This window comes from Oreochromis niloticus, linkage group LG13 (assembly GCF_001858045.2).
Source record: "Oreochromis niloticus isolate F11D_XX linkage group LG13, O_niloticus_UMD_NMBU, whole genome shotgun sequence".
In the NCBI taxonomy this organism is placed as follows: Eukaryota; Metazoa; Chordata; class Actinopteri; order Cichliformes; family Cichlidae; genus Oreochromis; species Oreochromis niloticus.
In genome coordinates, this window is record NC_031978.2 from 24,005,511 (window position 1) to 24,019,567 (window position 14,057).

At 42.8% G+C, this 14,057-nt stretch overlaps 1 protein-coding gene across 5 annotated transcripts in view; it reads right to left on the reverse strand.

Moving 5' to 3' along the window:
* The window catches only part of LOC100695374 (signal-induced proliferation-associated 1-like protein 2), an 82,086-nt gene that overhangs the window by 58,030 nt on the left and 9,999 nt on the right, over window positions 1-14,057 (reverse strand). Inside the window, exon 1 of one of the 5 annotated variants that reach the window (XM_005473919.4) lies at window positions 6,033-6,400. The exons of the other annotated variants lie outside the window; for them this stretch is intronic. The gene's annotated coding sequence lies outside the window, so the exon portion shown is untranslated. Of the gene's footprint in view, window positions 1-6,032; window positions 6,401-14,057 lie in introns of those variants that run through there. 5 annotated transcript variants of the gene reach the window in all.

Sequence of the window (14,057 nt, forward strand, 5' to 3'; positions counted from 1 at the left end):
CAGGTCAACTCAGTGACTAAATAAACAATAGGTTGCACGGTCCACAAAGTACATGCACAACAAAGACCACATCTTTAAGAAGAAGGGGAAAAAAAACCCACACAGAGAGCAGAGACCGTTAACTAGCTAGAAATGCTGTGGACAAGATTTTGCAAACATCTCAGCAAGTTCTGACTTGTAGCAATCAAAGCCAAACGCTGGGCGGTTTATTTGTCGCAAGCCTGTCCTGTTGATTGTGAGAACATTTGTCTATGAGCGTACCATCAGCACCAACATCTTTTAGTACCAATCTGCCATCTCATTTTTCTGTGATGGTCCCCATACGTGTACTGTGCACAGCCTCCGACACTGTAAAAGCTCAAACAAAAACAAATCTCCCCCGCCCCCCCAAAAAAATCTCAGACAAAAAGCTGCAAAGCCATTTTCACATTGATCAACTTATATTAAGAACTTCAGTCAAAGGGCCATTGTAAGCATGTCAAATTTAACATCACTATTCATATTTACTCATGCATCCAGAGTAGCAGCACTTGCGATACTAATTTAAAAAACACCCCAAGTGTTTTATTGCAGGGTTGGATTTCAACTCATAACCTTCTGTTTGACAAGCGAAGATGACGTACTGCCATGTGATGTGCTAACAACCGCTGTATCCACTTTAAGATACATCTCAAAAGTACTGTATTACTTTACCCATTGGGTCACTGTGAAAAGAATGTTGCACTTGTTGTTACATATTTAGACATGTTTTCATTTCCTTTAATGCACTATTATCAGCTAGGCACTGGCATATATACACAGTAGGGGCGGGGTAGGGCTGTTCGATATAACGATATATATCGGATGACAATATTAAAACGTCTATCGTTTCATTTTACACTATCGTTTGTTTCGCGGTGTCGCAAAATAAACTGTTTATGGCAATATTTTTTCATTATTTTGATGGTCACTGTAGTGGCTATATTAATTTCCTAAAGTTCTCTCTTTCTCTTATATTTAATATAACCACACTACAGACGGACAAGCGCTTGTTTTTATGCGTTGTCGTTAGCAACAACGACGGTAAAACCACCTCGTGTCCGCTTGTTTATTTTCCACATAAACCTTTCACAATAAAGCTCAAGATCCTGTTGAGACTTTTAAAAATAAACTGAATCATGTGAAAGATGCAGAGTATTTACGGATGAGAGGCAAAAAAGAGCCATCAGGTGCTAAAAAATAAACCTTAGACTCAAACGTTAGAACAGGGTTTTCCCCGCAGCACGCTGTGTAATAAATACTCACAAAGAAAACGGCGGCCGTTACAACCTATGTCAAAAAATGTATCGTTTCATGCATCAGTTAAAACACTCGACTCCAGCTACGCGACGCCCAGCTGGAAACACTTCACGCAAGTCGAGCTGCCCGACATTCACAGAATTTACAGAAAATATTACATTTTTGTGATTTATATCGTTATCGGACGATAGATGCCTTAATATTATCGGGATATGAGATTTTGGTCATATCGCACAGCCCTAGGACAGGGGGTTTTTTTGTTCCCAAATTTCTGTCAAAACTGGTAGCTTTCGACACTCTTGGTACACTGTGTCACGCTAAGCTTTCTGGAACCAACAGTTGCTGTTGTTTCTATGGAAAATACACAACCTGCTATACCAGATTTTCTCAACTTGACATTTACAGCTGATTTCACCAGTGTTTTCAAACACAGATGTTATCTTGACAGGCCAGCTATACTAATAATGTCAGAGTGCTACTCTCTTTGGCAAGTGTCATTTTTTAAATATGCGCCAGAAAGAATGACACCATCCATGAAGTGATTTTCTGAAGGACAGTTCCTGCACTCCTACTTTTCCGTGATCTCGCTCCACATTTAGACTGAATTCAGTCCAAGATTGTTGAGTTGGACTCACTTGGTAACTAAACATTTTGTAGAGGAAACCTGATATTTACCCTTTTGGGTTATGTCAGCTTATCTAATCTAAAACACACATGCACACAAAAACATTCAGAATTTTGAATTTGGACTTTTTACAGTGCAAACCATCTACAGAAACGAGGGCATCACCGCTGAAAAGTCTGACACAATCCAATATGCCTGGCACTGCCCATAATTACACAACCACACAAACACATGCAGTGACCTCATGAGAGAGTGATGATTGGCATGACAGCAGCAGCGGAGATTAAAGACATAAAATGTTACAAAAGAGTGGAGCCTGAGTTCATATGGGTGTGTGCTTGTGGAGAGAGAGGCTCTGAAGCGAAGCAGCTTCCACAGGAGCATGAGAGACAATTAGAGGTTTGTTTTCTTTTTTATATCTCAGCGCATCCAGACCTGAGTTGAACCAACAGCAGACGAACAAGTAGGAAAGATTTAAAAGAAGAAAAAAAAGGAGGTCAGACAGCACAGAGTAAACTATACTCTCACCCACTCATCCTTCACCCAGTCTGACAATGCACTGTGGGAAATGCCCACATTTACTAATGCCCAGTCAGTGCCGCAGGTGCACAGGTTTTAGGAGTAAAGAAGCTATTGGAAAGGGAAAAAAAAGACCAAAAAGCGCCCACCAAAGTATCTGCAGGAATGTAACCTCTGGCATAAGTGCCGCTTCAAAAGAAGTCTCTTTATGCTCTGTCTGCATTTTGATCTATATAAAACTCAAGTAAAAATCCTTTCACCTGTTTCCCTTCTGGATCAAGTGGACTAGATGGGAAGCTTTTCAAAGAGGAAGTTGCTTCATACCAGAATCAGACTTTTATACTTCCACAGCATCCTAAAATTGAACGGCTTTCCACAGACATAAGACTGAAAACGGCTGGAATACAAGTGGCAGTAGAGACATTTTCCGAGCTGAGCCGAATCTGATAATCTGCTTCTGTGGCTGCAGCACTAACCCGAGGTGACGGCCCTCCAGCAGTTACCGAGCCACACCTCATCTGTCAACAGCTATGCTCTCACACGTACAATTAAACAAAAGATAGCCGTTTGCTTCGCTGTGGAGTTTGCGGTTTGGGCCGGTGGTTATTTGTAGCCTTAGTCTTATCAGGGAGGCAGCTTACATGAACATGAACACGCAGTCCGTTTTCCTACACCAGCATGCCCTGAAGTCTGCTCTGCTTTGTGCTGGCTGTAGCTCCATCTGGAATGTGCTGGCTACAGCTGAGTCTGAGGCTCAGGGGTCAACCACGATGTGACTCTATTTCACTTGGTTGAGGGAACAGTGAGTATTTACCTTACAGAAACTACAAAAAAAGTGAATTCTTTTCATTTCCTGCACACTTTCAAATCCCGTAATATCTACCATATGCTCCACTATAGACAAAGAAAAAGGCTCCGCCAGAGCAAAGTGGCCTAAATAATTGTGAGTCTGTAGAGTGAACTTTGGCTAAGGGGTAAATACAAAGACAACACAATTACAGCTGAAATAAAAAGAGTGTTAACACTTTGGAATTACCAGCATTTGACTCTTACAGTGTAGCCCGATTTTCATCTCAGTCACAATTAAAGATAAAAATAGCTACACTAACAACACACAAGCTTTTTAATGTCAGCACATCAAGTAACCACTTACAACCTGGCTGGAAAAGAATTTAATAAGTCTTCTCTAAGGAGATGACAAAGAATCAAGAGCTAAAAAGTTTTGGTAGTTACAAATTTGGCCTTCTCTCTTACTCATGGTTAACACTTTAAAGAAATACAAACTTTCTTTAGTTGTCCTCTACTTTAAAAATTCAAAAACTGAATGCACCAAAAAAGTTCAAGAACAAGGTTCAGTAGAGTGATAAATAGGGCTTCAGTGCATGACCTGAAGCTTAGGGGAGGTTGGGTGATGAACAATACAAAGACCTCGAGAGTAAAAGTAAATCAAGACGTGAATGGTTTAAAAAAATAATTAAAAAAAAACAACATACGCTCAATAGACATTTTCCAGAAATATACAATGCAAGGAGTCAAAAAAAACAAAAACAAACCAAGACTGCACATTGATTTCTTTCATATAAACATGACTTCAAAGTCACTGTCTGCATTGCGAAGTTATAAAGCATGTTTTAAATTGATGTACGTTAAGAGCCTCTAAAACAATCACTTAGTGTTTTTATATGCTACAGGCTCATTAAACATCAAAACACATCTTCTTAAAGCACTTCAAAAGCTTGGTTGTGACTAAGCTGACAGTTCAACCCTCAAGTAATTTGTCATATTTCCAGTGCAAGTATAAAATACCCCATATGAATTTGCTGCACGGCTTTAAATTCCACTGCCAAGTAATGCATTACGGATGACAGCCATTGACAAAATTACCACTGCAGCACTAGAATGATGACCTTTACATGCCAAGATTAACATAATTACTAACAGCAATCCATCAAGGGGTAGCTTAATCGCATCACATCGACAAGGTGTGGAGCTGAGCTATGCGTCAAAGCTATGTTCTGAAAAAGAGCCCCAGTTGCTTGGACTAAAGCTCATATAGAAGGAGCACAATAATCACGGTGCTGTCTATAAGCAGTGCAGGAGAGGCAAGCCTCCTCTTGGTTCTGCTTGAAAATGGGAGTCTCCTACCCCGTCGCTCTGCCAGCTGGCCGACTGCCCAGCGCCTGCCGGGCAGCACACTGCCATTGTCCTTTAGTTGTTTCAGGGTGATCTGAGAATTAAAATAGACAGGACAACAGATTCTCCCTGTTTATTCGCATGGAAACAAAGAACAAGAACTGCAGGAAAGTGACAGAAAGCTCACAATGCACCAATTAAAAGATTAAAGCAATGTTGCAAACTTGGCTATGGACAAAGAGTCCCCCGTTCTCTCCTCTGTTACAATATTAATGAATACTGACTAATATGACTAATGGAATGCAGTGTTATTGGAAATCTGACTAGCAGCGCATTCACAAAGCACTTGTTTAAAGGTCATTCAAAATTAACAGCATCACGGTCACACTCCTAACACGCATGCAAAGTTTTAGATGTCACTTCCTGAATCCATTAGGTCTCACAGACCGAAGCTCCTGAATGTTCCCAACAGAAGGAGACCGTGTTTGTTCTTGGCTGCTCTGGTGGAGCCCCACGAACAGAGACCACTGAGCTGTGGCCCTTCTCCAAAAGGGACCATCTGTCCCCCGCAAACTGGGCCTAACCACAGCGGCCCTCTCTGCTATGGGGCGACAGAAAGGGACGTGCAGGGTTGATGTGGCCCAGCAAGTCTCCAGAATAAACCACCACCTATTTCCATCAGCACACATCATCCCCCACCCCGCCACTTCCCAGCAGCCTGCTGCTTTCCTAGCTACAGCCATACCAATGGCAGCCTGTTCAGAAGAGTACACTCTCTCTGGGAGAGGAGAAGAAAAACGGTGAGAGGAGAACTTTCAATTTGCAAAGGGAAAGTGTTCAGATCGAAAGCTCTCAGAAGATCTGTGCTTCTGCTGTCAGGTCAGGCAGAGTCCACACTGTCACATTATCACCGGCGAGAGAGGGGAAGTAGGTGTTTGATGCGGTTAAGACTGCGAGTCAACACACGGACGCAAACACATTCACACGCATCAGCTGGGCAGCAGCATTTATGCAGCCTGACAGCAGGGCGACCTCAGCACGCGTCGCCGCCATAGACTGTCTTTCCCTCCTTGTACTCAGTGCAGCAGCTTTTTATTTCCTTTTCAAAGTTTCTTCCTCACCGTCAGCCCGGTGCTGCTGACAGAATTTTGGTGTAAGAGAGATAATTTGGACTTCAGGGCAGCAGCTGCAATCTCTGCTGCTGACACAAAACCATGTTTAGTCAATCAGTGGATGTGAAGGGAAGACAGGAGCAAGCACAGATATACAGATGAATCACTCATTTAGTCACCTCACAAGAACTGTCTGAAACACAGAAAGGCCTTACTCCACTTTTTATAAAGCTTATGCTGCACATAAATGCGGCTCAAACAAAAGTTCATGTTAACTAACGTGCATTATTTAGCCTTTACACTATTTTCCTGTGTGAGGCCATTAAATGAAAAAGCAACAGTAGATAAATAGTTGCCATGCTTACCTGATTAATAGAGTCCTTTTTCATCAGAGCCATAAATTCTAAGAGCAGAGTCCTGTGAGCTACTGTGGTAATGAGCTCACTGTGGAGATGCTATCCAAGTGCATTAAATCCATCAGCCACTTGTTGAGCACAAGCCACCCAAAAGCACACAAAGAAAGAGAGAAACCCAACACACTCCACGGCAGAAAGCCTCAAAAAATAAACTGCAGCACCGCACCTCTTCCTTTTGCTCCTTTACTAACAGCTAGCTTGGGAAGAAAAATGGAGAAAGGTATAAAGAAGAGAAGGAGAGAGTGAAATCAGGACAAGTCTGGCAGCTATTGGGAGTCAATTTAGTGAAATGCATACAGCTGCCCCTTAATGCACACAGCCCTCCCCCCGGTGACAAAGCCACCAACAGCTGAATGAGGCTGCAGCATTAGCATATGTAAGGGAAAGTAGGTGGCTGTGTTGGCTAAGAGTTGGGGTAGGGAGCAATGCTGAGTGTTGGTGTTGGTGGTTGGGGGCAGGGGATGGGCCGTGACATTCAGAGCTTCTTGGGCTGACAGGAAGGACAAGAATGGAGGGAAAAAAAGAAAAAAGAAAAATCGGAGGGGGTTAGCTATTGTTCCCAGGAAAAGATCCCCAGATCAAGCCTGTGACCTTCCAAGTTCCTCATGATGGCTGACATTTGGAGTGATGGGAGATGCAGGAATCCACTTATCCATTCTCTCTTATGAACTACAGCCTGGTACAAAGGTCTGTCTGGCAGACAGAGCTAGCAGCAACCACGACCACCTTAAACACACAGAGATAAGCGGAGAAAGGCCCAGGAGGAGGCATGCTTTTTTTCCTTTTTTTCCAAAAATGATAATCCCTCTATCCACATGCCATATGCTAAGCACTGCATACTTTTTCCCATCAGCAGCAGAGACTGCAGCAACCAGACACGAGGGGAGGCAGGGAGGGGTGAGGTTATGATGGTCTTCAGAGCAAGAAAGGAAGAGAAATGTATGAAAACAGAACTCTGCAGGACACCCCTCTCTGGTGTTTTGAAGCAAACAGCTGTGGTTTTAAGGTCTACACACTCTTCCGTGCACAAACACACACACCAACCAACAAAGATTAACTTATGTGCTGCTTCATATCATCTCATAAAAGCTGCACAGTGAACACTACAGATGATCACTTCTCTGTGCCTGCCAAGTTGGTAGTCCATTAAAAAAAAGTTGCATATGGCACTGTAATTTTCACTTTCGACATTAGGCTGCCATTAAGTGTTTGTTGATGAGAGTCACCCGTGGTCAGCTTGCTGTGTCATGGCTCTAATATGGATTTAGTGAAGGAGGCTGGTTGGAAATCTGTAAAGGAGTGGCTGAAATATGGGTGTGGAGAGCAATAACTGTGACCTACACCAGGACAGTACTGCTGCAGAAGAGTGGCTTAAAAACTGAACTTGTGCCTTTTTGGTAACTATAACCGACTATTTGTAAATATGTTTATGTAACTGAAACTATTATTTCTCAAAAAGCCAGCCTTCCCGAGACACAGGAAGGCTAAAGAAAGAGCATATAATGTTACATAATTAAGCTTCAGGGGATTTAATTGGAAGAACCCAAACACCGTGACAACTCTAGCCACTTCCTGATAACGGCTTTGCTCAGTTTCTGGTTGGAGGTAGGAACGTGTTAATAGCAGGAAATGACAGACTTTAATCAAGCTGAATGAATGGCAGCGGGTACAAGTCTTAGTGCCACAGTCTTCCTTTGATCCAGCCTCTGCAGGCAGGTTCTCAGCTTTGATTTGAGTTGAGGGGAAGGAAAGAGTTTTATTTGAAGAGTGGGAAGCCCACAGGAGGTAACACTTAAGAGTTCTTGTCACTGCATCCCAGCAAACAGACAAACTATTCATCAGCCTACACACATGTGCAAGCAGGGCCTGTGGAGAAACGCACAATCCCACAAACGCTGCTCGTTTGCACACAGACGGACGCGTCTGATGGGTAATTTACATAGTGAAGGTAGTCATTACACAAGCGGATACGCATGCAGAACAGCATACATTCACAAAACACTAAAATAACATCTTTTCTCAGCTCACGTTTCAAACACTCCAGAAAGAATTTGGACTCATATAAGGAAATATACTGAAAATTGGGGTCTAAGCTAGTGGCCATCTGGCCCTTTCTGAATGAGCTGAAGTATAATGAAATAATGTAGTTTTAGTGGCAGAAGAGACACTTTTTTGTCATCAATAAGGTGCAATATATTTTATTCAAACACCAATTCCTGTAGAAAATTGCAATCTGGTCAAAACTGTTGATTTCCTGAGTTAATCTCACAAACTTTTTCAAGTCTTTATGTAGATTTAAAGACAAGCGAAGCATTGTTCCACTTGTAGCTGAAAACTTAATATATTGCACACCTAATTAAGTGATATAGGAAATAATTTTGCTAGCTTTTTCTCCAGAGAAACTAAGAAAAAAAGTTTTCCAGGGGTTACCACAGTGGTTGGAGCTGCATATTTTATTTGAAACAAAACATCCGATTTACTAGGGCGAACACTTGCCCTGAGGCTGGGCTTGTGTTTCCTTCTGGTCTCAGACAGGGCATCTACACCATGTACGTCACTTTACATAAAAGAAAGCGAATAAAAGTCAACTAAAAAATAAAATAAATTTAAATAAAATAAAACAGTCCAGACTATATCACACCTATGGCAGAGCAAGGGTAGGGTTTGTTTTGTTAAGCGTGGTTAAAAACAAACAAAAAAGGTTGGGCTAAATAAAGCTGTCTATACAGCAGCAGCACTAACAACTAACATGAACCGTTTTCATCGTATTGATGTCAAAAGCTTTGGAGCGTTCATAAAACGACTCGTTGGATAAAAATACTAATTCGACACGGAGATTCTTTGTGTCTGTGAAGCCTTTTGATTCTCAGCAACCTTGAGTGTGACTCGTGTCATTCCACAGCCAACTTGCAGCTTTCCTCAGCCTGGCAGTGTGGAACCCATTGAGCCTTGCTATATAATTACAGTAAACAAGTTAACAAAGGGGTCTGCCTGATTGCTTCCACCAGGGAACATTTAATAATCCATAGAGAATCAAAGGTACCTGTATCTGCTGAGATTGAGCCTCTTTTCATGAGCGTGTGACGATAGCCAGGCATGTGATACACTTGCTTCTCAGTATTTTTAGTCTGGCTGATAACAGCAGGCTGTGGGAGCACAAGTTTCTCTTTTAGTTATGTACAGAGGGAGCTGTAAGGGAAATGGCCAGTTCCTCCTGCTGAGAGGAAGGCAGGAATAGCAGCTGGCAGGCAACAGGCAGACACAGCATCTCTTGAATGTCACTACTCCCCTACCAACCCCCCCGCCTCCTCTCCTTTCCCTCTCTTCACCTTCTCTCAGTTTATTCTGTATCTGTTGTCCAAATTCACCAAAGAGCCAGAGGCTGCCCCGCTGCCTCCACCATCCATCCGTCCACCCATACCACTCCATCTCTACAACAGGGGAAGACAGCAAAAGAGAAGGGGGTAGTGGGCACATGAGGTGAGCGGGTGGAGAGTAAACAGCAGCTCTGCATCCCTCTATGTTGTTGCTAGGCAACTTTTTCTGCACATGACAGCCTTGAGTGACAGCAGACCTCCCTTCTGAACAAAGATGGAAACTTGAGGGAGGGAAAGGAGAAAGGAGGAGAGAGGGGCACAGAGATCAGCGATGAGTCAGAGAATTCAGGGAAACACGCATTATTGCTTCAGGCAGTTTGAGGCAAAACAAACACAAATGAAACACGCACACAAAAAGACAAAATCAATAGTCTATAAAAAGAGTGGAACCAAAACGATGCCAGATGTGCAAGAGAATATCGATGCAGCTGTGTTGGTTTCAAAGCTGTCAAACAGTTGTAAGATGATTAACAGAAGAGGTAATAAAAAATACACTAAAACGCTATTTTATTTTCAAAATTACTAGACAACTTTGCCTTTTGGATGTCTAAATGATTAAAATACATCGCTAGATGGTCAATACTATAAGCTGTATATAAAAGATGGATGCAGTTGCCATGGCATCATCTCTGGTTTGTGAAGACCCAATTTGAAGCATCAAATTTCACCTTATGGCTTTAACCACATTTAAACAAGACGGTGGAGTGCTAGCACTTATTGCATGCTAGTGTTGGTTATTAGCTTGTAGCTTGTAGAATGCATCTTGTTAGCCAAGCTAGCTAGCTTGGTTAAAAAAGGAAAACTAGAACTTCACTTACACACACAGACATCTTTTGTCTGTTAGTATGATCAGCCACACAGCCATCCATCTTCCAGTTATCTACTGGATTCAAAACGCTCCAAACAACAAGACAAAGGTCCAGTTCAGTGACTCAAATTAGCCTAGCAGACAGCTAGCTGTGCAACCCCCCGTTCCTTTGACTCCCCCTGTCACTCAAAATGGCCACAGCTTTAATAATCAACATTAAATTTGCCTTTTAGACTTTTTAAAAGGATGAGTTAGACAACAACACACCCCTCTACATGTTTTCATGAAGAGGGAAATGCTCAGTTCAGTTGTAAATTGAGTGGTCGAGTGGTCATTCAGGGAACTTTAGTTTTCAGCCTCTTAGACAGTCCTTACAGCCCAGTACATGGGAGACAACAAATAATGCTTCATTTAAAATCTGAGCACCACATTTCCCAAATCATTTGCTTTGCAACTGTATCTCTGTTTATACCAGATAAAGAAGACTTCATTCCTGCTGCTATAATCACACTGCTGAGCAAACCCATAGATTAATTTTGGAACAGTACAGCATTGCCACTGGCTTGCTGAACATATCTTATCTGAGCAAGTTGTTTTCCTTTTTTGCACACAGTAATTTATTACCAATAAACATATGACTGGGATCTGTAAGAAGCTCCTGAGGCGAGCACCAGCCATTCCCATCCTAACTTTAGTTTGGTAAAAAAAATTGGCCAACACCAATGGTTCAGGTTCAGTGCATTTTGTGTGCAGCACAGATGACGTCCTTCATCCATAAGGGACATAATAAGGGTTTGTGACGAGTGCAGTGGTTAAAATTAGCAGGTGAATAATAATCACTGGCCAGAGAGCTGCTTTTCATTGGAAGTTTGGTAGGGGAAAGAGTGCAGATGCCAAATCAGAGGTGCTGCGCTACGGACGTGTGCAGAGGCATTAAAGTAGCAAAGGAAAGCTGACACTGGCAACTTTGCCCTGTTAACGATATGGTTTCCAGTGTTTTTAGAGGACCGCAGAAGATGCCAGATGCCTGCTTCACAGCTGGCTAGAGAAGTTGGGTGTACGCTACAAACAAAACAACTGGTACAGCAAAAGCTAAATGATCATTTGAATCCAGCTGCTGGAAATGTCGTAGGTGCTGAAAATGGAAGTCTACTGCAAACAAGATTGGAAAAGAAGAAACATGTAAGATAATCTAACTACAACACTAAGAAATAAAAGATTAACTTTTTTATATAAAAGTGAAGTCTGTGGCCATCTGGAGCATATGTTCCAGCAGAACAACTTCCTTCTGTAATTAATGAAGTTATCCAAAGGGAACAGGCTGATTAAGTGAGAACTCTGCTTATTCTCAACAGGCAATGTTTCCAGGGCTCAGAGAGAAATGGCTCTGATAGAATTCCTGAGGACGAGGCGGCCCTAGTTTGTCATGCAGCTGGCATCTCTTTTATGGAGTCGCTTTCAAAGCTTTTCCCCCTACAAGTGGCACCAAAAACATCTGTTCCCAGGACAGCCACCCACATGAGAGTTTGCCCTGCGCTGGCAGGATGGCCTGCAGATGCAGGCAACAACCGACATGCAAATCTACATGTAAAACCCCAGACAGCAACATCGCGACAGTTAAGACAATAATATGCAAAGAGTCACAAAGGGGAAGGGAAAGATAAAGAGACAAGACAAATAAGAGTGGGCAGAGTGGGCATGGGAAATAATGACTGTATCAAAAAGTAAAAAATAACTTGAAAAAGCAAGAATGAAAGAAGGCAGAGAGACCCTGAATAACAAAAGATGATAGGTAATAGTGGAAGAGGAGCACAATAGCTTGTAATTCAGAGGCAGTGTCTCCTGGCTGTGTAGTGGTACTTCAAATCTCAGGCAGAAGACCAATTTGACCTCCATCCTGTTCAAAGCAGTCCTGTTAGTGGAGGGGCCTGGTAATGTCTGATGAAGCAGCAGTAGCACAGCTATATTAAGGCTGCAAAGACCAGGGTGTACGAGGTGCACTCTGCGAGTGCTCGGAGCAGTGTAAAACACTCGGTATCATTAAAGGCAGTGTGTTTAGGTACTGTCCACAGCCCTGTAAAGAGACTGCAAGTGGGGGGAGGATGGATAGAAGGAGGAGATGGGAAATGGTCCGAGTTATTTCCATTCCCTCAGCCCGTTTATGGAAACATTATGGGAGCAAGGTTCAGTTCTCACGGAGGAGGAAAAGATTTGGAGAGTGAGCGGGTAAGAGCGAGAGACATGAGAAAAGTGAAGGAGTGAGTGAAAGCGAGGGAAAGGAGGAGGGACTGTAGAAATGCTGCTTTTAACCATTTTCTCTGGAAAAGACCTCGCTCTGTGTGTGTCCTGCATTGTGCAGTTCTCCCTCTGGCAAAGGCCACAAAAGCCTCCATTTATCTCTCCTGAGCATCTAGCCTTATTGAGAAAAGGCCCTGAAAGGCAGGCAGCCATCACATGTGCCAGGGTGACATGGCTTTTCCCTTGTTAACACTTTAGTCTTGCACCCAGAGTGCACCCAACACAATTTCCACCAGAGTGAGGGATTACTCCTGCCGACAAACGGGGGAGGAAGAAAAGAAGTAGTACATCTGTTCTATATATTTGCATTTCTTTGGTTGAGATCACAATGCACCACTTGACTCGGTGGAAAGCGAACATTCCCAGTCAGGCATGAGAAACCCACCCCATCAATGAGGCCTTTTTCCACCCTTTGGTTTCTTTAACCGGGGTAACGGCACATCACAAGGAGCAGCTCGCACAAAACACAATCTGTCAACTCGGAGGCAGACGGGGCCAGTTTATTCGCGATTCGCTCTCATCGCTTTCTATTTACTCAGTGTTCTCGGGAGCAAGAAAGGAGCCCGAGTGCAATTTTAGGACATTGCAATGTGTGCTATTCAGCAATCTCCAGCTCTAATTGCAGAGGGAGAGGAATTTTGTACATCTCTAGCATTGAGGCACAACAGCTGCAGCTGGCATGGCATGCGATGGGTGTGTTTAAGCGAGGTGTGGTGGCTACAAGTGTGTCAAAAAAAAAAAAAAAAGAAGAAAGCAAGCCACCCACACGCTCACACCTTTGCATAAATTTGCAAAAATGCATCTTTGTCGCATCATGCCTCTGCACATTTTGTCTTTAATACCGTGCACGCCTTACCATACTCGAGGGGAATTACTTTGCTCTAAATCTATTACGCGCTTTTCTGCCGCCACGCTTGATCTCACTGATTTAGACGGGAGTCAGCTGCCATAAACAATTACTGCCTAGATGTCGTATACTTTAACTAACCAGTGAAACCAGCAGGTCGGATCCACGCATGTCTGACTTTTATAAAATGTCATCACTTCATCATCTTATCCTATTAGACATGTGAGAGCGCTTGTGTCACAATCAGTAAATGAACTCTTGACTTATGGGCAAAAACATTTTTATTTTAAAACAGCGAAGCAGCCCCATCACGAAATCCCCTCAGGCTTTGTGTTCTCAAGAAAGGCTGTGCATGAGGTCACAGACACCTTGATCTTTCACCAAACCTAATCAGTCCTTCCTTTAGTCTGAGTGACGAAAAACGCACTCCAGCGCATATCTACATATCGTTCTTGCAAGCCATCATCAACCTCTACTAATTGTCTGAATTTATGTTCACATATCTTATAAGATGTTAAAAAAAAAAAAAAAAAAAAAAAAGTGTGGAGAGGAGGTTGGGAAATTATTGCTTTTGCTTTATTCAGCTTCCACACAGTCTCCCCCTTGTTATCCCCCCCCCCTTTTTTTTTTAAATGTTTGAATGC